Source organism: Trichechus manatus, unplaced genomic scaffold (assembly GCF_000243295.1).
Source record: "Trichechus manatus latirostris isolate Lorelei unplaced genomic scaffold, TriManLat1.0 scaffold00018, whole genome shotgun sequence".
In the NCBI taxonomy this organism is placed as follows: Eukaryota; Metazoa; Chordata; class Mammalia; order Sirenia; family Trichechidae; genus Trichechus; species Trichechus manatus.
Genome location: NW_004443954.1, coordinates 11,504,695 through 11,528,411, shown reverse-complemented (window position 1 = coordinate 11,528,411; position 23,717 = coordinate 11,504,695).

The following is a 23,717-nucleotide window of genomic DNA, read 5'->3' as shown; positions in this document are numbered from 1 at the left end:
CCTCAGGATACCTACTTCTCAAAGGTATACAGACTAGATTGAAAGAATGTATGCAAAACTCTTTTTAAGGTAGTGTAGATCCATATGCATGGAGGCAGTGCTGGTCCAGTGGTAAGATTATCACCTTTTATGTAGGAGGCCCCGGTTCGATTCCCATCCAATATACCTCATGCACAACCACCAACCATCTGTCAGTGGAGGTTTGTGTGTTACCAAGATGCTGAACAGGATTCAGTAGTACTTCTAGACTAAGCTGGTCTAGGAAAAGGCCTGGCAAAATCAGCCAGCGAAAACCCTATGGATTATAATGATCCAATCCCATTGTGCATGGGGTTGCCATGAGTCGGGAGATGGTTCCATGACAGCTAACAACAGAGCAATATGCAGTTTTCCCAACTACATCACATAGAATTCTGGGAACTTCAGAAGTTTGTCTAGCATGGAGTCAGATTTGTTGTGGTATTTGGTGAAATTATGCAATTTTTTTTTCATATATTAAGTTTCTATGAGAATGTTATTTCTGAAATCCTGACTGAGGAAACAAATATCTCATTTCCGGGTGGGCTGAGTTCTGGGAGTATCTGAGTCAGAGAGGTGTGATGAGCCTCAAAGGAGGAATTTCCTGTTGCTTCCTGTTTTAGCAGCCCTGTATAGAAGCAGCAAACACCTAGCAGTTTTATGATTCCTTACCATTTCTAAAGCACTTTTTTACACATAATTTGAAATGACCCCAAGGCAGCAATTCCATAGTGTGATATCACAACAGATTGAAGGCAGAAGCAGATACGAAAAATCCAACTGTCTTCTATTAAGCAAGACATTAAAGAAATTGATAAAAGTGTAAAACAATGTGATTGTTCTCACAAAAAATGTTTTATTTGAAAAATTATAGTTAGCTTTCATAAAAATGTATTAATTATATTAATATGTAATGGACTTATTATTTTCAAAAAGAATTAATGCATTTTTTAAAATTTCTCAGTTTTAATTTCTAATACGGCATTAATAGATACAATACACATCAACAAAAGCTGTGTCAAAGAGAGAAACTGATAGCAGATATCTCGTTTTGATTCAGGGATTTTCTTACCCATGAAACCAAATATTCACTTTAAAGATATCCCTGACCAAAATCACTTGCCCGCCCACTTTTTTTTAACCTGAAATTGCAAATCCTTTCTTTCCTGTTAAAAGTCAAGCTTACTAAATTTGAATCTCAAAAGATATGGCTGGGTGGGGAGCGGAGACTATCTTGTGAACTAATATCTCTTGATCTCAGTAAAAGGGGGAGGGCAGGATTCAATTAATCATGTTAAATTTAGCCACTGGTTGATCATCTATGTTTCTCCGTCCTCTTCTCTTGATAAACCCCGTTGTTCCTAGCAAGCCATTTGTTCTTTCTGGAATAAAAATGGCTTCCCTATCCACATAGAGAATAACTGCTAGGTATAAACCTTATGTTCAACTTCTGGTGAGTTTTGATTATTTTTAACAGCTAGGAGCCTCAATAATTTATAAGAGTATAAAGGAGTTCTGAAACAGAAAAAAAGTCTGAATATCACTATCCTAGGATGATGCTCAATGAAATGGAATTTTAGATATTTTTTATTGAAAGAATTATCATTTGAAAATGGCTAATCGTTGTTTGATTTCTCACCTCGAAGCCTTCCCTGTTTTCTGGACAAGTCACCAGAATGACCCTTGAATTAATCAACAGACTTGTGCTGGCCTCAGAACTCAACTCCAGTTGACACCACTCCCAGGCCCCACCCACAGTCCGTTGAGACTAAACTTAAAGATTGCCTGAGGGGGCAGTAAATTCGCATTAAAAGCTGAGGGGTTTGTAGTGGAGGCCAACAGGAAGTACCTGAGCCCCCCAACTCCTTTTTTCTGCTTTTCTGACTGGTGCTGCATGTAGCGTAAGCTCAACAGTGTCCCATGGGATCACCCTGAGTTCAGGGGTCAGGAGTGTTAAAACAAAAATCATATTAAACCAACAATAGAAATTGAAGTTCATTGAATATATGATTTGAAAATTGGAGTAACATTTCGACTAGAGTGCCAGAAATGTTCTGAAGATGAGAAGAACCTCCAAAATTCTTCAACCAAATCTTATCGGCATTGTCATGGGAAAAAAGGATGGGAACAGAACTGATAAATTTGTGGTCAGGGAAGATTCTCATACAGCATTGTCTTGAAGAGCAATTCAAATCATTACTGTTTTACCCTAAACACAGCTCGCAGTCTGACCTTTGGGTCTGTTTCCCAAAACAGACTGAATTCTTCAAAAGAGCACAACATCCAAGGCAAAATGGTCTTACTAGTTTATCTGGACCATTGTTTGACTCAAAGATGGATTTTAGAAACCAGTTTTGTCAAGGCTCAAGGTTCAAAAGGACATGTAAGGGTAATGGCCTGTGTGGGTTACTCCAATTTCCATTAAAGCCAGAAATCTGGATTCCAGGAGAATTAAAATGGTTTTGTCATTTGGAGGTCAAAGGGAAATCCCAAATCTCACCAGGCCTTGGAGGCAGCTAGCTACATAAGACAGAGGTTCCCAGGCTGTGGAACATTCCACTACCTCAAGGAGCTTACTTAGCATGCACCGTAGCTTTACATTAAAATCCTGGTTCCCTTCTCCTTAACTGCTGCCCAAAACGAGAGGAAATTGGTGGAAACCGGTTTAGGCACCAAGTTGACCTTCAGGATAACCTTTTAGACCTCATACGTAGTAACTTCTCCACCTCTGGGTGGAGTTTAACTGCCATTTTCTGAACACGCGATGCATGAAGTTATATGTAAACCCCATTACACATGCATAGTATGATTAAGAACGTTACTCATGTAACCTGTATGAGCTTCCTACTTGTAAACCCCTTAAAAGTAACCTTCCCCCTCACCCTCGCTGAGCAACCTTGGTGGCAGCAGCCCCAAATGTTTCCTTTCCTTGCTCAATGAAATAAAGGTGCCTTTCTACTCCCCCGCCTTGGTCTCTCATTTATTGGCTGAGATGAGTCACACCGAGTAGAACCTGGGGTTTCCACCTGGCAACATACACAGAAGTGGCTGTTGGTCCATGAACAAAATTAAAAAGCCATGTCATTAAAGAAAGTTATCATTGAGAACCTGGACTGCTTTGGCACAGTGTACCTATGGGCAAAGGAGGCATTCACCTTCCCCACACTTAAAAAAATCAAACAAAAGACTAGTGGTTGTTGAGTGGATTCTGACTCATGGCAACCCCATGTGTGCAGAGTAGAATTTTGTTTTTTGCTGTGACCTTTCAGAAGCAGATCATTAGGCCCTTCTTCCAAGGCACCTCTGGGTATGTTTAAAGCACCAACCTTTTGGTTAGTAGTCAAGTACTTAACCATTTGTGCCACCCAAGGACTCCTTCCCACACTGCCCTGAGTCATTACTGCCAGAGACATAACAGCAGTGGCAGGGATCTCCATATTTGGCAACCTCAATGCCATCATGCTTTCTGTGGCAGACAGCCCTTAAATGGTTCTACTGGATGCCCAGGTTAGGGCAGTGATGACACCAGGGGGTGGAAACAACAGCCGCAGCAGCCAAGAACAGTGCTCTTTGGGTATTGACCATTTTCCCCTCTGCAAGGTAATATTAACCAAGGCTAACTGCTTGGATTAAGTCCCTGGGGTTCTTGGACTGATCACAGGTGGGCCCCCCTCCCACGCTCATCTCAGACCCAGCATCTCCAGCTAATAGAGCAGGTTGGGGCTTCAGTGTATAATTTGAAAGACCACCATGGGATGACATTGCTTGCACCCTAAATTGATGAAGCCAGACACTCCAGTTTCAGTTTTACTACTGTGGTCGGCAGAATAATGGCCTCTAAAGATGTTCACAAACTAACCCCTGGAACCTGTAAATATGTTATTTTATATGGCAAAAAGGACTTTGCGGATGGAATTAAGGTTAAGGACCTTGAGAGAGGGAGATTATAGGGATTATCCAGGTGGGCCCAATACAGTTACATGAGTTCTTAAAAGCAGAGAAGCTTTCCAGGCTGCAATCAGAGAGAGATGGGATGCCAGAAAAAGGGTCAGAGAGATGCAACAAGAGAAGGATTTGACCACCATTGCTGGCTTTGAAAATGGAGGAAGGCTAGCCATAAACCAAGGTATGCAGGTGGCCTCTAGAAGCTCGAAAAAGCAGGGAAACAGATTCTCCCCTAGAGCCTTCAGAAAGAAACGTAGTCCTGCCAACACCTTGATGTGAGCCCAGCGAGACCCATGTTGGAACTTCTAACCTCAGAATTGCAAGATAATAAATCTGTGTTATTTAAACTGCTGAATTGGTGGTAATTTGTCACAGCTTCAATAGAAAGCTAATACAATTACTAATCAGCACCTTGCTCAAAGGGAATCCCTAAACACTCCCATAAGACACTAGTTTGAGAATTATGTATAGAATAACCTGAGCATAGAGCAAATGGACACCTCTGGAGCAGATGAACCAGAGGACCCCAGGCAGCAGAGGCACTGCAGGAAACTTGACTGAGAGGCCTGTGGTAGAACACCCGCTTGGCCATGAGCAAGCAAGGTTGACGGATACTCACTGTGGACTGGGATTATTGAAAATCTGTCTCTTGCATGCTATCTCAGGTCTTCACTAATTTTTGAAGTAATCTTAGAAATCATCTAGTCCTTGCATCTGCAGTAATGATTCCAGTACTTCTTGTGACATTGTGAGCATTTTCTTGGTAAATGGAGGCCTCGCTATTGGCTGCCCGGATAGGAAGGTATTTCCTCATATTTCTAGGCTAGGGCTTAAGTCAGAAGAGGTTGAGGCAGTATAGCACTGTGGTTAAGAGCACAGGCTCTGGAGTCAGGAAGCCTGGGTTTGAAAACTCACTTACCATTTATCAGCTGTTAGACCTTGGGCACCTTCTTCATTAACCTAGCTGGGCCTCAGTCCCTCAGATGTAAAGTGAGAATAAACAGTACTCATGGAGTTCTCCTGCAGGTTTAATAAAATGATGCATATAAAGTACCTGAGACATAATAAGTCTTTAGCAAGTGTTTTTTAATGCTGTAGACTGGATCCTTCAAGAGACCCAAGGATTGCAATTACTTCACTGCAAACCAGAAAAAAATGATACTAAAGGAAAGATTCATCCTCTTGTTCCTGCCTCTCCCATTAGTGCAACAGAAGGAAGGAAGGAAGTCTCAGCTACCAGCCAAATTAAAGTTGGATCATGTCTGTCCCCAAGAGCAGATAAGGTATCCTAAACAACTCAAACAATAACACGTAACCCTATTGCCACCACCCATCTGTCAGTTTGTTGTACTGTGGTGGCTTGTGTGTTGCTGGAAATTATGCCACCAGTATTTCAAATACCAGCAGGGGTCACTCATGGTAGACAGTTTTCAGTGTAGTTTCCAGACTAAGACAGACTAGGAAGAAATGCCTGGAGATTTATTTCTGAAAATTAACAAATGAAAACCTTTGGACTTGTCATCAGAAGGGATCAGTCGTTAGAAAAGTACATTATATTTGGTGAAGTTGAGAGCCAATGAGGGTGAGAAAGACCTTCAGTGATACAGATTGGACTCAAACATGCCTGTAATCATGAGGATGATGCAGGACCAGACAACATTTTGTTCTGTTATATATAAGGTGGCCATGAGTTGGAGTGGACTCAATGGCAGTTAACCACAATTCTTACTGGGCACTTGTCATGTGCCACACACTGTTCTAATCCATGTATATAGGGATTAGACAGAGAGGTTGAGTAATTTGCCCAAGATCACACAACTAGGAAGCAGTGGAGCCAGGACATGCACTCAGTTTGTGTACTCTGAGGTCCATGTCCTTAATCACTACAGTATACTGTCTTTAAATCAAGCCATGATATGAAATATAAACCTTGATAAACTCCACCTCGTAAGTACTGACCACCTACCGATAGACAAGTATTAATTAGTTACTAACGATTTAAAGGAGCCAAACCTTCTCAAATAGTCAAAGGTTTCTAGGTCACTTTTCCACGTGTTGGTGTGGGTCAGGCTTGAATGATTTTGTTTAGCTGATTCTGTTGGGTGTTACACTGGGTTTGGAATTTTTAAACAAAACTACTATATCTCTTAATATTATTTCAGAAGGAACAAAAGAAGTACTTCTGGCATGAGTTCGTTCGCATGGCCCTATGTGGGCGGGGCACTGTGTAAAAAAGGAAGTAGTTTGAGACTATAGGAAGGAAACGTTAATCTAGGCATAAACCTAGGACTTGAAAATACCAGTTTGATCCCTTTTTCCTTAGAGTTTTTCCCTATACATTCTACTAACACATTTTCCTTGCTGGGTAATTGGTTATTTTGCTTTTCAGTGGCTGCACCAGTGAACTTAGCTATGTTGTTGGCTCATCTCATTTCTAAGCCATGACATTCTACTTTGCACTTTCCCTAGGTAAATCTCAAGAGGCTATTTAAACCTTAATTACTTGTCTTAGTCCTGTGAAGAAGGCCACCTCTGTGTCTAAAGAAGTAATTTGGGGTGTAATCCTGTCACGGTTCATGGTATACACGGTGTACCGCCCACTTTTTCCAGCTCTCAGGTTCTTTGGTAGTATAATTTTACCACTGAAAGTATTTGCTGCCCTCCAGTGGGGACTTGTGTAATGGTGAAAGGGGAAAGAAATGTTATTGCTGTTGTGTGCCACCAAGTCAATTCTGACTCATAGCGACCCTATATGACATAGTAGAACTACCCCATTGAGTTTCCAAGGAATGGCTGGTGAATTTGAACTGTTGATCTTTTGGTTAGCAGACTGAGCTCTTAACTACTACACCACCAGGGCTCTGAAAGAAACATTAGGTGAAGCAAAATAGCTGGGGTAGGAGGACTTGCAAGTAAGGTAGTGCAACCAGGAAGTGTGAATGGGTAAAAAATTTGTCTCTTTGACTTTTGTACCCCTAGATAAGACTTGTAATCATATTTATGATTTCCTGTCACAGTGGTTAAGAGCTCAGCTGCTCACCAAAAGGTCAGCAGTTCAAATCCACCAGCTGCTCCTTGGAAACCCTATGGGGCAGTTCTACTCTGTCCTATAGGGTCGCTGTCATGGATTAAATTGTGTCCCCCAAAAATATCTGTCCACTTGGCTAGGTCATGATTCCCAGTATTGTATGATTGTCTACCATTTTGTCATCTGATGTGATTTAAATCATATGTGTTATAAATCCTATCACTATTATGTAATGAGATGGACTAGTTGCAGTTATACTGATGAAATCTACAAGATTAGATAGTGTCTTAAGCCAGTCTCTTCTGAGATATAAAAGAAAGAAGTGAGCTGAGAGACATGGGGACCTCATACCACCAAGAAAGCAGCACCAGCAGCAGAGCGTGTCCCTTGGACCTGAGGTTCGTGTGCAGAGAAGCTCCTAGACCACAGGTAGATTGATGACAAGGACCTTCCTCTAGAGTCGACAGAGAGATAAAGCTTTCCCCTGGAGCTGGTGCCCCGAATTTGGATTTCTAGCCTACTGGACTGTGAGAGAATAAACATCTGTTTGTTAAAGGCATCCGTTTGTGGTATTTCTGTTAGAGCAGCACTAGATGACTAAGACAGTTGTTATGAGTCAGAATTGACTTGATGGCAACAGGTTTGGGTTTTTTTTGATATGATAGTTACGGAGCGCTGGTGGATTTCGTTTTGTTTTTTTATGTCGTACTTGGAAAACCAGAGGTTCCCCATGTAACCTAATGGAAGGCTCCGTGAAAAACATCAGCAGCTAAGGTCTGGTGATAAACAGATGGGTGATCACTAATTATGAGTTCAAGAATTTTAAAAGTTCTGTGGTAACCATGTAGTACCAGATAATACTTCTCAAAAGCCATATTACCAACCAAAAATTTAAACATGCTCCTGACTCAGCATGCTTCCATTAATGAAAACACATGGTATCAAAAAAAAAAAAAAAAAAAAATCTCAGCAGAAAATAATTGGGCCTTGTTAAATGAAAGAAAAAGTCATGGGGATGGGGAAGCTTCAGCCTCCTCCTCCCTACCTGGGACTGTGTCTGTTCTTGCTGCTGCAGTGAATGTTTTGTTTGGCCTTGACAGTAATTTCCCTTCTCATCCTTTCTTGTGTTACTTCACGCTTGTCTGCTGTCAGGGTATTTCAGCTAAGACTATAAAACTGAAGTTCTTTATACTTCATTTCATTCCTTCTCCCCACTCAGCAGAAGCATTTTCCAAGAGGACTCTTGTTATTGTTAGCTAAGGATCCTTGGTGGTGTAGTGGATAAGCACTGGGCTGCTAACTGAAAAGTCAGCAGTTCGAACCCACCAGCCACTCCTCAGGAGAAAGATGTGGCAGTCTGCTTCTGTAAAAATCACACCCTTGGAAACCCTGTGGGGCAGTTCTACTCTGTCCTATAGGTTCGCTATGAGTCAGACTCAACTCAACGGCAACGAGTTTGTTGTTAGTTACTGTCCAGTCGGCTCGGACTTCTGCTGAGCCTATCCATGTACAATAGAATTAAACCATTGCCCAGTCCTGCACCATCTCCATGGTCATTGGTATAAGCAAGTCTATTGTTGTAGCCACTGTGTATTTTGAGTGCCTTCCAACCTAGGGGACACATCTTCCAGCATTGTATTGGACAATGTTCTGTTGTGATTCACAGGGTTTTCATCGGCTAATATTTGGAAGTAGATCATCAGGCCTTTCTTCCTAGTCTGTCTTAGTCTGGAAGCTCCATTGAAATCTGTCCACCATGGGTGACCCTGCTGGTATTAGAAATTTCTGTGGCATAGCTTTTGGCATCATAGCAACATGAAAGCCACCACAGTATGACAAACTGACAGATGAGTGGTGGAAAAGGATTCTAAAAAACCTTAACCAAAATGTTCTCATATGGCAAAGTTTGCTGCAAAACTTCTACCCCAGATAAGACAGCATTTCTGAGTCAGTAATGTAATTTGGGAGGTAGTTGGACCTTTGTATCTAAGCCAACAACCTCTTCCTATAGCACAAATAATATAATTTGCAGCAAAGTTTTTAAAAAATGTGAAGAGATTAATTTTCAGACATGAACACTCAAGGATTTAGAGGTGAAACAAAACATCCTATAATTTATGTTTAAATAATTCAGCAGGAAAAAAAGAGCTGAAGTAAATATGGCAATGTTAATTAAAATTTAGGAGATGGGTATATTAGATGTTTATTATACCATTTACTCTCCTATTCAAGATACTTGATTTTTTCATAAAAAGTAAAGTAAAATAAATAAAGAAAAGAATAAAGAAAATATGAAGGAAAAAAGGGAAATCTTGTGGTAGAGGACTATTTCTGGCATCATGCTCCACACGGCTCTCTTTAAGCTAATATCTTCAGTTCACTCCATGTTGGTTGGTGTCTCTCTCCAAAAGGCTTCAATTTTATCTCAACAAAACCAAAGCATGCCACCTTCTGTGTGTCCATTATACTTGGAAATGGCCTGCAAGCTATCGGATTTCCTCTTCCTGTGCCTCTTGCAGACGCTCAAACAATTACAACACAAAAGTTGTAAACTGTGGCACTCCAAGGAGATCTACCTGTGGATCATCTGGGGTCAGGGGGCAACAGAACTGGCAGGTGTTCCGTGATGCCTTGCAAAGTTCATCCTTCCAGGCTGTTCTCCACACTGTCCATGTAACTATTCTTACCACCTTCCTTTGCTCAAGCTGTTCCCTTACCTTGAATGCCCTCCATCCTTTTCTTAATTTCCAAATTCTGCTTTTCAATATTCAACCAAGTTCATATAGTTCATTCTTTAATAAATCCACAGCTACATCTGTCCACACAAGTCTCTCCACTTTAGCGAAGTTTACTCTCACTCACGGACAAGGCAGCAGTCATCACGCCATTCTGGAGTGACTAAGCTTGGATTGCCCAAATCTAACAGCAAGTCAGAAGACCCTTGGGCTTTCACCCAGAGGTGGGCAAGACAGGATTGTCATTGTACGGGAGATTTGAAGAGAGAGTAGAGTAGATGTACAAATAGGTTTTCTCTTAGATGCTTACGTGGTGTCAGCAGTGGGGAGCTCAAGGTGGAGAAGGATTCTGAGACTGCCATCAGTACTTGGGAATGAGTGCATAATTGATTATTGATATCTCTCATGGAGCCCTGCTGGCACAGTGGTTAAAGCACTCAGTTGCTAACCAAAATGTTGGCAGTTCGAACCAACTAGCCGCTCCGAGGGAAAAAGATGTGTTAGCCTGCTTCTGTAAAGATTTACAGCCTTGGAAACTCTATGTGGCAGTTCTACTCTGTCCTATAGGGTCACTATGAGTCAGAATTGACTCGATGGCAGTGGGTTTTGGTTATCTGCCATGGGTACAGGGATAAGTAGAAGAGCCACATAGCATGTACCATCAATTCTCATTATTCATGGGTTCCATATTTGCAGGTTTACCTACTCGCTAAAATTTATTTATAACCCCAAAATCAATACTCATGGCACATTTGCGGGCATGTACAGAGCAGCAAAAAATCTGAATTGCCCAAAGCCCACCTTCCCAGCTGAGGTTATACAAGGCGACACTCTGTCTTCTTATTTCAGCTCTCATACTGTTGTCAAAGAGAAAAACTAATAACAGACATCTTACTTTGATTTTAAGGTTTATTCTTACCCACAAATCCAGATATTAACCATAAAAAAGCCTAACCCAAACTGCAAAGACTTTGACTCCCCCGCCAGAAGATGCTCTACAGCAATGTAAATTTGTCTTTTTCTGCTAAAAGATAGCAGTAAATAACAAAATCATTACCTCTTGATTTAATTTAAAAAAAAAAAAAAAAAGAGTGAGTTTACTTAATTTAAACTTCAAAAGGTCTAATGGCTACAGGTAGGTTAAAAAAAAAACAACCCGTTGCTATTGTGACTCGTAGCAACCCTATAGTACACAGTAGAACTGCCGCACAGGGTTTCCAAGGAGAGCTGGTATACTCGAACTGGTGACCTTTATGGTTAGCAGCTGTAGCTCTTAACCGCTATACCACCAGGGATCCTGCAGGTAGGTAGAGGGCCAAAATTTTAACAGCCAGGCCAGAGACAGCCTCATGACCTGATATCAGCTGATCTCAGCAAAAGGGGGAGGGCAGTGTTCAATCAATCACGTTGAGATTAGCCAATGGTTGATCTTCTATTCTCCCTCCTGTTTATAAACTTCACTGTAACCAGCCTACTTTGAGCCATTTGCTTTTTGGAATCAGAGTGTTCTCCATATGCGCGTACAGAATAACTGCTCAGAAGAAAACTTATGATTCCATGTCTTTGAGTTTTGATTACTTTAACACTAAACAAGCGTTCTTTTTGCAGTCTGTTTCCACATTTTTTGCTTTTTTGTGCTTTTTGTTGGTGATTTTGCCATTTAAAATGCCCCCAGCTGTAGTGGTGAAGTGCTTTCTAGTGTTCCTAAGCACAAGAAGGCTGCAATGTGCCTTATGGAGAAAATATGTGTGTTAGATAAGCTTTGTTCAGGCATGAGTTTTAGTATTGTTAGCTGTAAGTTTAATGTTAATGAATCAACAATACATATGGTGTCTTTAAACAAAAATACGCACACATCAAGGCTATGTATTGCTCAGTGGACAAAAATGTTGTGATCAGGGGCCCGCAGGAACCTAACCCTATATTTCCCCTAGGAGTAATAGTTCAGTATTCACTAATTCAGTGTTCACAGCTACTTTCTAGAATATACCTGCCACAGATAACAAGAATCAACGGCATTCATCATCCTGACTTAGATCAGTAGTGTACCAACAGCTCACTAAGGCAGATAACAAATGGAAATGGGAAAGGCCAAGAGTGTTAAGTCACCTCCATATGATACACTTTGAATGTAAGACTTCCAGGGAAATTCAAGAGTAATAAAATATCTGAATCCATTGTCAGCCTCTAACACCGCAGCTATTCAATAATGTGACTACCATTAGGTGGGGCCATTTTATTCAATCATCCACTAATTTATACATTCACATCCATTCAACAAATGTTTGCTGAAAAGCCACTGTGTGTATATATTAATATAAACAAAATATAGGAGGCATTACAACATAGTGGTTAAGCATTGGCTCTGTATTAATTTCCTAGGGCTGCTGTAATAAAGCACCAGAAAGTGGATGGCTTAAAATGACAGAAATGTATTATCTCACATTTCTGGAGGCTAGAAATCTGAATTCAAGGTATCAGCAAGTCCATCCTCTCTCCAAAGTCTCTAGGGGAAGACCCTTCCTTGTCTCCCTTAGCTTCTGGTAGTCCCAGATGTTCTTTAGCTTGCAGCTACAGCACAATCATCTATTTACCTGGCCATTTTCCCTCTTGTCTCCCTATTTCTATGTCACTTCTACTCTTTCATAAAAACACCACTCATATTGGATTAGGATGACCCTACTCCAGTATACTCAGGAGTCCATGGGTGGAGTAAATCGTTAACATGCTCAGCTGTTAACCCAAAGGTTGGAGGTTCGAGTCCACCTAGCGGCACCTCAGAAGAAATGCCTGGTGATCTACTTCTGAAAAATCAGTCATTGAAAACTCTATGGGGCACAGTTCTACTCTGACACACACATAGGGTATTGAATTGACTAGGTAGTAACTGGATTTTCTACTCCAGTATGATGTTATGTTAACTGATAACATCCTCAAAGACTATTTCCAAATGAGGTCACAGTCAAAGGTACCAGGACTTCAACATTTCTCTTTAGGGGACGCAATTCAATGCATAACAGCTTTCAATGTCTGGGTTCAAATCCCAACTCTACCACTTACCAAGAAGTTTCCTAAGGATGCTTAGAACAATGTCTAACACATCTGTAAAAATGACATGGGAGAGATGTCTGACGTCCTCTAACTTCACGAGGGGGAACGAGAATCAAGATCAACAGCCCAAGGCTGATTCGTATGAGGCGGAGGTCAGACATGCCTCCTCTCTTGGCCATCTTTACCAATCCTGACACCAACCGTCCCTTCCACAGCACTCTCTACTTCTCTGCTAGATTCGATAATTCATTGCAATGGCCACACAGAACTCACAGACAATACTCACGATTATGGGGTTTATTAGGGAAATAAGAGGTTATAATTCAGCCTCAGGACTGCTCAGGATACAGCTCTTCTATCAGGACAGCCTCTTCCCAGCTGTGCTCACAGACATGCCTCCCTCTGGCCCTCAGCCTCTGCCCTGCTCAGGCAAGTGTTATAAAGTTTTTTTAGCTCTGCCAATAAGTGCCCAGAGGCACTCCACTCCACCAGTAAGCCTTAGTCCAAAGGCACTCAGCTTTCTTGCTCAGTGGGAAGCCCACTGTGCCATCTCCTTCCAGTCTGTCCTGCCAGTCTCTCCTGCCAGGATCTCCTGCTGCCATTTCTCTGCCACTGCTTCTCACCATCTTCAGTGTTACAGCTCTTCCTCTATCTCAGTCTCCTGGCTGCAGGAGCTTCTCAGTGCAGGGATCCCGGGTCCAAAGGACATGCTCCGCTCTTGGCTTTCTTCCTTTGTGACAGTGAGATCCCCTCTTTCCTACCTCAGGATGGCTCACTTCAAGTCCAGTGGGATGGCAAAACTGACCAACCCCCTGGGTGGGCCACAATTACCCTATTTGCACAGTCCTACCCAATCACTTAGGTGGAAGTTATGAGAAAAGCCACACAAAAGCGATCCATTGCACTACAACATCAAAAGCCCCCAAAAAGTGTCAGTTGCTACTATCATGATCATTATCATCTGGTAATAATGATAATAAAAAGAAGCAAGCGATCTAGTTAGGCAACATAGCACAGATGTTTGAATGGGATGACTAGCTATGCATTCTCATAGCACTATGCACTCCTTTTGTAACCTTTGTTTTACTCTAGTTACTCAGCATATTTCTGTTACCGCAATAATGCGGATTAGAGCCGCCTGCCACAATAGCCAATTCTGAGATGGGGTGAGGTGAGCAGCAAGATGTTTATTATATATCGATATATAGGAGACAGAGGGGAATAGATTCCTCCAAAAAACCCATCTTTCCTACTGGAGATCGGCAGGAGTCTTTTATAGGGACAGGATTATGGATATTTCATGATAGTTTTTCTTTGAGGTGGTGATGTCTTAGATGAGTTAACCTTCCACTGGTATTCTTAGAGGTTATCTGGTGACATCTTTGGGGATCATCTGGCGACATCCTGCTTACTCTTGTCATAAGATGGATGCTTTGTTTGGTTTTTCATTCTTAAATAATTATCACTTGTTTTCTACCCTCCAGGGAGGAACACCGGTTAATCTTAAACCTTCTCGTAGAGACTGGAGAAAAAAAGATCATGAGACAATGTGGTGGTTAGCAGTGGGGGAGTAAATAGTGAGCCGGGCCTATGCAGCCTCTTCCATTTCTTCCCTGCTAGATTATAAACTTCATAATGTTGCCAGGTAGAAACCCCAGGTTCTGCTCAGACTCATCTCAGCCAACAAACCAGAGGTAGGAGAGTGGAGAAACGCCTTTATTCTGTTGTCCAATGAAAGGAAACAGTCGGGGCTGCTGCTACCAAGACTGCTTAGTGAAGGTGAGAGGGAAGGTTACTTTTAAGCGGTTTACAAGTAGGACGTTCATACAAGTTACATCAGCAACATTCTTAATCATACTACATAGGCGTAATGGGGTTTACATATAACTTCATGCATCACTTGTTCAGAAAATGGTGGTTAAACTCCACCCAGAGGTGGGGAAGTTACTATGTATGAGGTATTTAATGAGCTAAAAGGTTATCCTGAATGTCAACATGACACCTAAACTGGTTTCCACCAATTTCTTCTAGTTTGGGGACAGCAGTTAAGGAGAGGGGAACCAGGATTTTAATGTAAAGCTACGGGTATGTCAAGTAAAGGAACGAGAATTTTAATGTAAAGCTATGGGGTGTGCCAAGCAAGCTGCTTGAGGCAGTGGAATTTTCCACAGCCTGGTGTCCTCTGTCTTAATAAGAAGACGAATGTATCTGCTTTATTCTCTACTATATCCTTGGTCCATAATAGATGCTCAATAAATATTTCTTGACTGATTAATTGAATGAATTACTATGTAATAATCATAAAGAGAAAAGCGTGGCACATCAGAGAATCAGAACAGCCTGGTGGCAGTAATCCGAGGCCCCTGCTTCAGTGTTGGTTTGGGGTGAAGGGTAGTAGTCACCATAAGAAACAATGCCCATCTCAAAAATTTTTGAATAGAACTAATCCTGCAAAATGAACATAATTTCAATAGGTATTTTATTGCATTTATATAATTAATTCCCCAAAATGCTTTTTCTGAGTTTCCATGGATTTCAGTGAAGAGGAAATTCTAGTATAGACATGAAAATAAAAGGCAAAAAGGTTGTAATGAAAGGCAATTTTGTAATAAAAGACCTTTTTGCTTCTTTTCTGTAAAAGCACAGATACATTTTCCAATTCATTTTTGCTGCCACCTCCCACAGGAGACTCAAAGCATGCCAAACTCAAGTATTGTTAGAACTCAAACAATTCCAAAACTCAAAGGAAGGCAAGTTTTTAATCACCTCTGGAATGTTCACTTTCAATAAGGATATTTAGGGCTAAGAAAGAATAGGCTCAAATATAGCTCTAAGATCCTTGAGCTCTCTACTTTTATAACTCCATTGATGGTAGAATTGTTGTTGCTTTGTCAAATCCTGCTGCAGTTTGACCCTTCTCAGTGGGAACCTAGTGATTAATAATGCCCTTAATTGCTTTTCCTCTTGCCCTCACAGCTGGTAGGAGAAGTGATGTATATCACAAAGAAACGCTGAACTGAATTTTAAGGACAGAAAGGAAGTAAGGATGTAGCCCCGTTGGGTTCTGTCTTCTTCTTGCACAGCGGGAAGCACCAAGCCTCTCCTTTGTGAACCAGAGCAGGCCAGCCCATGTGCAGCTAAGCAGGCTGGGGTCTGTTGTGATTCTCACCGACATGGAAGACTTCCTAGAGTCCCAGCCTTTGGTTGAAGCTTTTCCCAGCTGTCTCACAGCCCTGGGGGTGCAGATTAATGAACTAATGATCTAGGTATCCTTCCTCAGGTACTTCTGATAATTAGTTGATGCAAGAGCACAGGAACTCAAAACGCTTCTTTTAGGTCACAGAGAACCACAGCTTTTCAGGTGCAGTGAATCAACTGTGAGTGTTCAGTAGGAGCTGAGACACTATGGATGATGCCTGACTCGGTGCCTTCAAAGGAATCTAATCAAATGGGAAAGCATTGAGGAGGGTAGGGAGTGATGATGGGCAGTGAACGTGACTTGAATTTAGAAACTGATTTTTATATCATTTGAGATAATTCAGAAATTTCCCAAAATGACAGATTGAATTTATATAATTAAGTTTCCCACACTAATGAAATCCTGTCTGATAATTTTATTCTTTTGCTTTTAATACCAACTCCTTAGGAGAACTGGCGGGGGTGGGAGGGTAGACAAGGATTGGGATAGTCTCAAGCACCAGACTGCCTTAAACCTAAAAAAAGGCAAGGATTGAAAACCTTGAGAGAGAAGAAATCAAGGGACTCTTGTCAACAGAACACCTGCAAGATGTCCAGAGACTTATTAATTCTAAAACATGTCAATGATGTAATAAATGTAATTTGTCCACTTTGTCTCTTGCATCCTTTTTGATGTATATTTTACTTACGGTTTCATAGGAGAAACTAAGAAAGGAGATTATATCGCACACCCTAAGAATTCAACTTAAAAAATTCCATTTAATATTTTAGTTTTCCCAAAGTCCTTCTTTCCGGCCAACTTGATGTAGTTAGCTGCCACTGAGTTGATTCTGACGCTTGGTGAACTATATCTGGGCATTTCCTACAGATTCTGGCTTCTTCCTCCACAATTGTGAAGAACAATTCAGCTGAACTCCAGCTTCTACCCCTAAATTTGCATACCCAATCCATCTCAAATTCAGCCAAACAAAGGGTCTTCCAGCTAAGAGAACCCACCTACCTTGGAAAGTAATTGGTTCACTGTTATGGACTGAACTGTGTCCCCCAAAAACATGTGTTGTAAATCTTACTATACCTGTGGTTATAATCTCATTTGGGAACAGGGTTTTCTTTGTTATGTCAATAAGGCCATATCAGTGTAGGGTGTATTTTAAGTTAACATTTTGTGACATATAAAAGAGCAGATTAAGCAAGCAAAAAGCAAGCAGAGATGGGGGAAGATAGATTCCAAGCTACACGAAGATCACCAATGAGCCAAGGAAAAGAAGCTGAAAAGAGACAAGGACCTTCCCCCAGAGCAGACAGAGAGAAAGAACCTTCCTTCCCCTAGAGCAAGTGCCCTGAAGTGTAGCCCCCTAAACGGTAAGAAAATAAATTTCTGTTCATTAAAGCCATACACTTGTGGTATTTCTGTTCTAACAGCACTAGATAACTAAGACACTCATCATTTTTATTACTTGCACAAGCCCTTACGGTGAAAATAAGAGAAATGTTCTGTATACAGCTCAGTTTCTGCTATTTGTGGCTGGCAAGGAGAGGAGAAAAGCAGAGTAGAAATGAGAAAGAGGCAAACTCTTTTTCAAAAGATGGGCACAGTAAACTCAATCTTGTTCTTAATGGTCTTGGGATTTTTAGTTTTAAGTTTTCCAGAAACCAATCTCTTTAGGAAAATTGAGCAAACAAGGAGCCAACATGGAGCTATAGATAGAAGGACCATGCTGTCACTCCACAGCAAAGACCTGAAAAACTAACTAAAACAGAGACAAGCATCAATCTTGGACAAGGAACCAGAGAGGTTAATCTGTAAATGACAACAATGTCAGAACAATAAAAGAGGGAATAAACGGTGTAGGTATAGAACTTTCTAAGGAGAAGAAGGCAAGGCAATACCAAGTAATAACAGACTGGTTCAAACCTGGGAAGATAAGGGTAAATTTCAAGGTAACCATAAAGAAAGTTAAAAATCTACTCATCAAAATAAAGAAGAATAACATAAAGTCTCAGTAAAAACAAAATATACAAAAACAAAAGAAATGAAAAAAATCCACAAACAAAAGGAATTCAGCACAGGAGAGTAAGAGGAAAAAGAAAATGTCAGCACCACGAAAAAAAGCACTACAAAATAACAGCAATAAACTCACCCTATCAATAATTACACTGAAAGTAAATGATATAAATTCACCCATAACGAGAGAGAGAGTGACAGAATGGATTAAAAAATAGGAACCATCAATATGCTGTCTATAAGAGACACACCTTGGAAACAAAGATGTAAATTTATTAAAAATCAAAGTATGGAAAAAATATATCAAACAAACAGCTACCTAAAAAAAGCAGGAGTGGCAATACTAATCTCAGATAAAATAGATTTTAAAACAAAATCCACTATAAAAGACAAAGAAGGGCACTATGTCATGATTAAAGGGGCGATCCAGCATGAAGACATAACCATAATAAATATTTACGCACTGAATGACCGGGCTCCAAAATACATAAAACAAACTTTAAATGCACTGAAAAGAGAAATTGACAGTTCCACAATAATAGTAGGAGACTTCAACACACCACTTTCAGTAAAGGACAGAATATCTAGAAAGAAACTCAGCAAAGATACAGAAGATCTAAAGGACACACTAAGCCAACTTGACCTCACAGACAAATATTGAACACTCCACCCAACAGCTGCAAAGTACACATTCTTTTCCAACCCACATGGAACATTCTCCAGAATAAACCACATCTTAGGCCATAAAACAATCCTCAACAAAATCCAAATCACTGAGATAATACAAAGTATCTTCTCTGACCACAACTCCATCAAAGTAGAAATTAACAACAGAAAGAGCAAGGAAAAAAAATCAATTACATGGAAACTGAATAACACCCTGCTTAAAAACCACTGGGTAATAAAAGAAATCAAAGATGGAATCAAAAAATTCCTAGAATCAAATGAGAATGAAAACACATCTTACAAAAACCTGTGGGACACAGCAAAGGCAGTGCTCAAAGGTCAATTTATAGCAATAGATGCACACATCGAAAAAGAAGAAAGGGACAAAATCGAAACATTAGCTACACGACTCAGAGAAATAGAAAGAGAACAGCAAAAGAAGCCCACAGCCACCAGAAGAAAGGAAATAATAAAGATCAGGGTAGAAATAAATGAAACAGAGACTAGAAAAACAACAGAAAGAATCAACAAAATCAAAAGTTTGTTCTTTGAAAAGAGCGACATAATCGACAAACCACTGGCCAAAGTGACAAAAGAAAAACTGAAGAGGATCCAAATAACTCAAATAAGAAATGACATGGGGGACATTGCAATAGACTCAACTGAAATAAAAAGGATTATAACAGAGTATTATCAAAAACTATCCTCCAACAAATTTGAAAACCTACAGGAAATGGGCAAATTTCTAGAAACACACTACCTACCCAAACTAACACAAAATGATGTTGAAAATCTGAACAGACCCATAACACCTGAAAAATTGGAAAGGTAATAAAAAAAAAAAAAACTCCAAAAAAAAAAAGCCCTGGCCCAGGTGGCTTCACTGGAGAATTCTACCAAACCTTCAGGAAGAGCTTACACCAGCACTACTCAAACTATTTCAGAACATAGAAAAGGAAGGGATACTTCTGAATTCATTCTCTGAAGCCAGCATAACTCTGATACCAAAACCAGGCAAAGACACCACAAAAAAAGAAAATCTAGCCAGTAGAATTAAGCATCATATCAAAAAAATAATACACCACGATCAAGGAGGATTCATACCAGGTATGAAAGGATGGTTCAAATCAATCAACATAATCCACCACATAAATAAAATAAAAGAAACACATGATCATCTCAATTGATGCAGAAAAGGCATTCCACAAAGTCCAACACCCATTCCTGATAAAAACTCTCAATAAAATAGATATAGAAGGGAAATTCTTCAACATAATAAAGGGCATCTATACAAAACCAACAGCCAACATCTTTCTTAATGGAGAGAGGCTGAAAACATTCCTCTTGAGAACAGGAACAAGACAATGATGTCCTTTATCACCACTCCTGTTTAACATTGTGCTGGAAGACCTCGCTAGAGCAATAAGGCAAGAAAAAGAAATAAAGGGCATCCAAATTGGTAATGAAGAATTTAAACTGTCCCTATTTGCAGATGATATGATACTATACATTGAAAACCCTAAAGACTCCGTGAGAAAACTACTGGAACTAATAGAAAGATTCATCAGAGTAGCAGGATATAAGATAAACATACTAAAATTGGTTGGATTCCTACACACCAATAAAGAGAATGATGAAAAGGAAATCAGGAAAGCAATACCATTTACAATAGCCCCTAAAAAAAAATAAAATACTTAGGAATAAATCTAACCAGGGATGTAAAAGACCTATACAAAGAAAACTACAAAATGCTGCTGCAAGAAACCAAGAGATCTACATAAATGGAAAAACATACCATGTTCATGGATAGGTAGACTCAATATTGTGAAAATGACAATTCTACCCAAAGCAATTTACAAATACAATGAATCCTGATCCAAATACCAACAACATTCTTTAAAAAGGTGGAAAAACTAATCATTAACTTTATATGGAAAGGGAAGAAGCCCCAGAGAAGTAAATCACCATTGAAGAAGAAGAAGAAAGTAGGAGGACTCGCACTATCTGACCTCAGAACCTACTAAACAGCTACGCTAGTCAAAACAGCCTGGTATTGGTAAAACGACAGACACCTTTACCAATGGAACAGAACTGAGAACCTAGATGTAAATCCATCCACCTATGGTCACCCAATTTTTAACAAGGGTCCAAAGTCCATCAAATGGGGAAAAGACAGTCTTTTTAACAAATGGTGCTGGCAAAACTGGATGTGCATGTGCAAAAAAAGAAACATGACCCATATTTCAAACCATCCACAAAAACTAATTTAAAATGGATCAAAGACCTAAATGTAAAACAAAAAACTATAAAGATCATAGAAGAAAAAATAGGATCAATGCTAGAGGCCCTAGTACACGGCATTAACAGGATACAACCTCTAACTAACAACATACAAACTCCAGAAAATAAGCTGGATAACTGGAATCTTCTAAAAATTAAACACTTAAGTTCATCAAAAGACTTCACCAAAAAAGTGCAAAAAGAACCTACAGACTGGGAAAATTTTTTTGGCTATTATAAATCCACAAAGGTCTAATCTCTAAAGTCTACAGGAGAATCCAACGTCTCTACAACAAAAAGACAAATAATTCAATTAGAAAATGGGCAAAGGAAATGAACAGACACTTTACCAAAGAAGACATTCAAGCGGCTAACAGAAACATGAGGAAACGCTCGAGATCACTAGCCATTCAGAGAAATGCAAATCAAAACCACAATGAGATACCATCTCACCCCGGTATTACTGGTATGAATCAAAAAAAACAGAAAATAACAAATATTGGAGAGGCTGTGGAGAGATTGGAACTCTTATGCACTGCTGATGGGAATGTAAAATGGTACAACCATTTTGGAAAACATCATGATGCTTACTTAGAAAGCTAGAAATAGAAATACCATATAATCCAACAATCCCACTCCTAGGAATATATCCTAGAGAAATAAGAGCGGTCACACGAATAGGCATACGCACACCTATGTTCATTGCAGCATTGTTCACAAATAGCAAAAAAAAAAAAAAAAAGGAAACAATCTTGATGCCCATCAACAGATCAATGGATAAACTATGGTGTATATACACACAATGGAGTATTACACAACGATAAAGAACAATGCGAATCCACAAGCATCTCACAACATGGATGAAGCTGGAGGACATTATGCTGAGTGAAATATGTCAATCACAAAAGGACAAATATTGTATGAGACCACTACTATAAAAACTCATGAAAAGGTTTACACACAAAAAGAAATAATCTTTGATGGTTACAAGGGTGGGGATGGGTGGAGATGGAAAAACACTAAATAGACAATAGATAGTGGTAACTTTGGTGAAGGGTAAGACAGTACACAATACTGGGGAAGCCAGCACAACTTGTACGAAGCAAGGCCACGGAAGCTCCACAGGCCCATCTAAACTCCCCAAGGGACCAAGTTACTGGGCTGAGGGCTGTGAGGACCATGGTCTCGGGGAACATATAGCTCAATTGGCATAACATAGTTTATAAAAAAAATGTTCTACATTCTACTTTAGTGAGTAGCATCTGGGGTCTTAAAAGCCTGTGAGCAGCCATCTAAGATATTCCACTGGTCTTGGGAGCAAGGGAGAGCATCAGAGCAAGGGAGAATTAAGAAAACTAAAGACACAAGGCAAAGATTAGTCCAAAAGACTAAGGGATCTCAACTACCATGATCTCCACCAGGCTGAGTCCAGTACAACTAGATGGTGCCTGGTTACCACCACTGACTGCTCTGACAGGGATCACAATAGAGGGTCCCAGACAGAGCTGGAGAAAAATGGAGAACAAAATTCTAACTCCAGAGACTGCAGAAACTCTGAGAGTATGGCCCCCAGACACACTTTTAGCTCAGTAATGAAGTCACTCCCGAGGTTCACCCTCCAGTCAAAGATCAGTCAGGCCCATAAAACAAAACGAGACTAAAGGGGCACACCAGCCCAGCAGAGAACAGGAAACCTGGTAATAGGGAACCCAAGGTCAAGAAGGGAGAATGTTGACATGTCGTGGGGTTGTTAACAAATGTTACAAAACAATATGTATACTAACTTTTTAATGAGAAGCTAGTTTGTTCTGTAAACTTTCATCTAAAGTACAATTTAAAAAAAGGAAAAAAGTGAGCAAACAAACTACATTATATCTATGACAATAGAGGGATATCTAAACTATATGTTGACTTTTCTGAGAACATCTTTATATAATGATCCAAAACCTCATTTCATTAATTGAATATGAATTTAAATGCATAAAAATGAAAATAACCTCTTTCAAGATGTTGAATTTGCAGAAGCCACTGGCTCCCAACCTTAAAATTAAAGCTGGAAAAAAAAAAAAAAAAAAAGAGGGAAACTTAGATTTATAAAACAGTGACTGTTCTTTTCTTGCATACTTAGAACACTAACAAAAATTAACTTCATGATAGGCCATAAAAAGAATAGTAAATTCCAAATCATCAATATCTTACAAACATGGACAGATAGACAAATAAATCAATGGAACAGAATAGAGTCCACAAAAAGACTCACACATATATGGTAAATTGATTTTTCGATGGGGGTAAGACTCTCCTATGGAAAAAAGAAAGCCTTCTCAACAAGTGCTGTTGATGCAACTGAATAAATATTTGAAAATGAAATAAACCTCAACACATACTTCACAACACACACAAATTAATTCAAGATGGATTTTAGACCCAATTGTAATCTAAAACTAAAAATCTCTTAGAAGCAAATATAGGAGAATATCTTTATGACCTGGAAGTAGGCATAGATTTTTAGGGCATTGAAATCACTAAGTAATAAAAGAAAAATCACACTTCATCAAAATTTTAAAATTCTGCTCATCAAAAGATGTCATAAAAATGAAAACACTGGTAGAAAATATTTACAATATGTATTTCCAACAAAGGGCTAATATCCAAAATATATAAAGAACTCTTACAAATTAATAACAACACAACCCCCCCCCAAAAAAGATACCAGTATAACATAAGCAAAACACTTGAACAGACACTTCACAAAGGAATATATACAAATGACGAATAAGCCATGAAAATG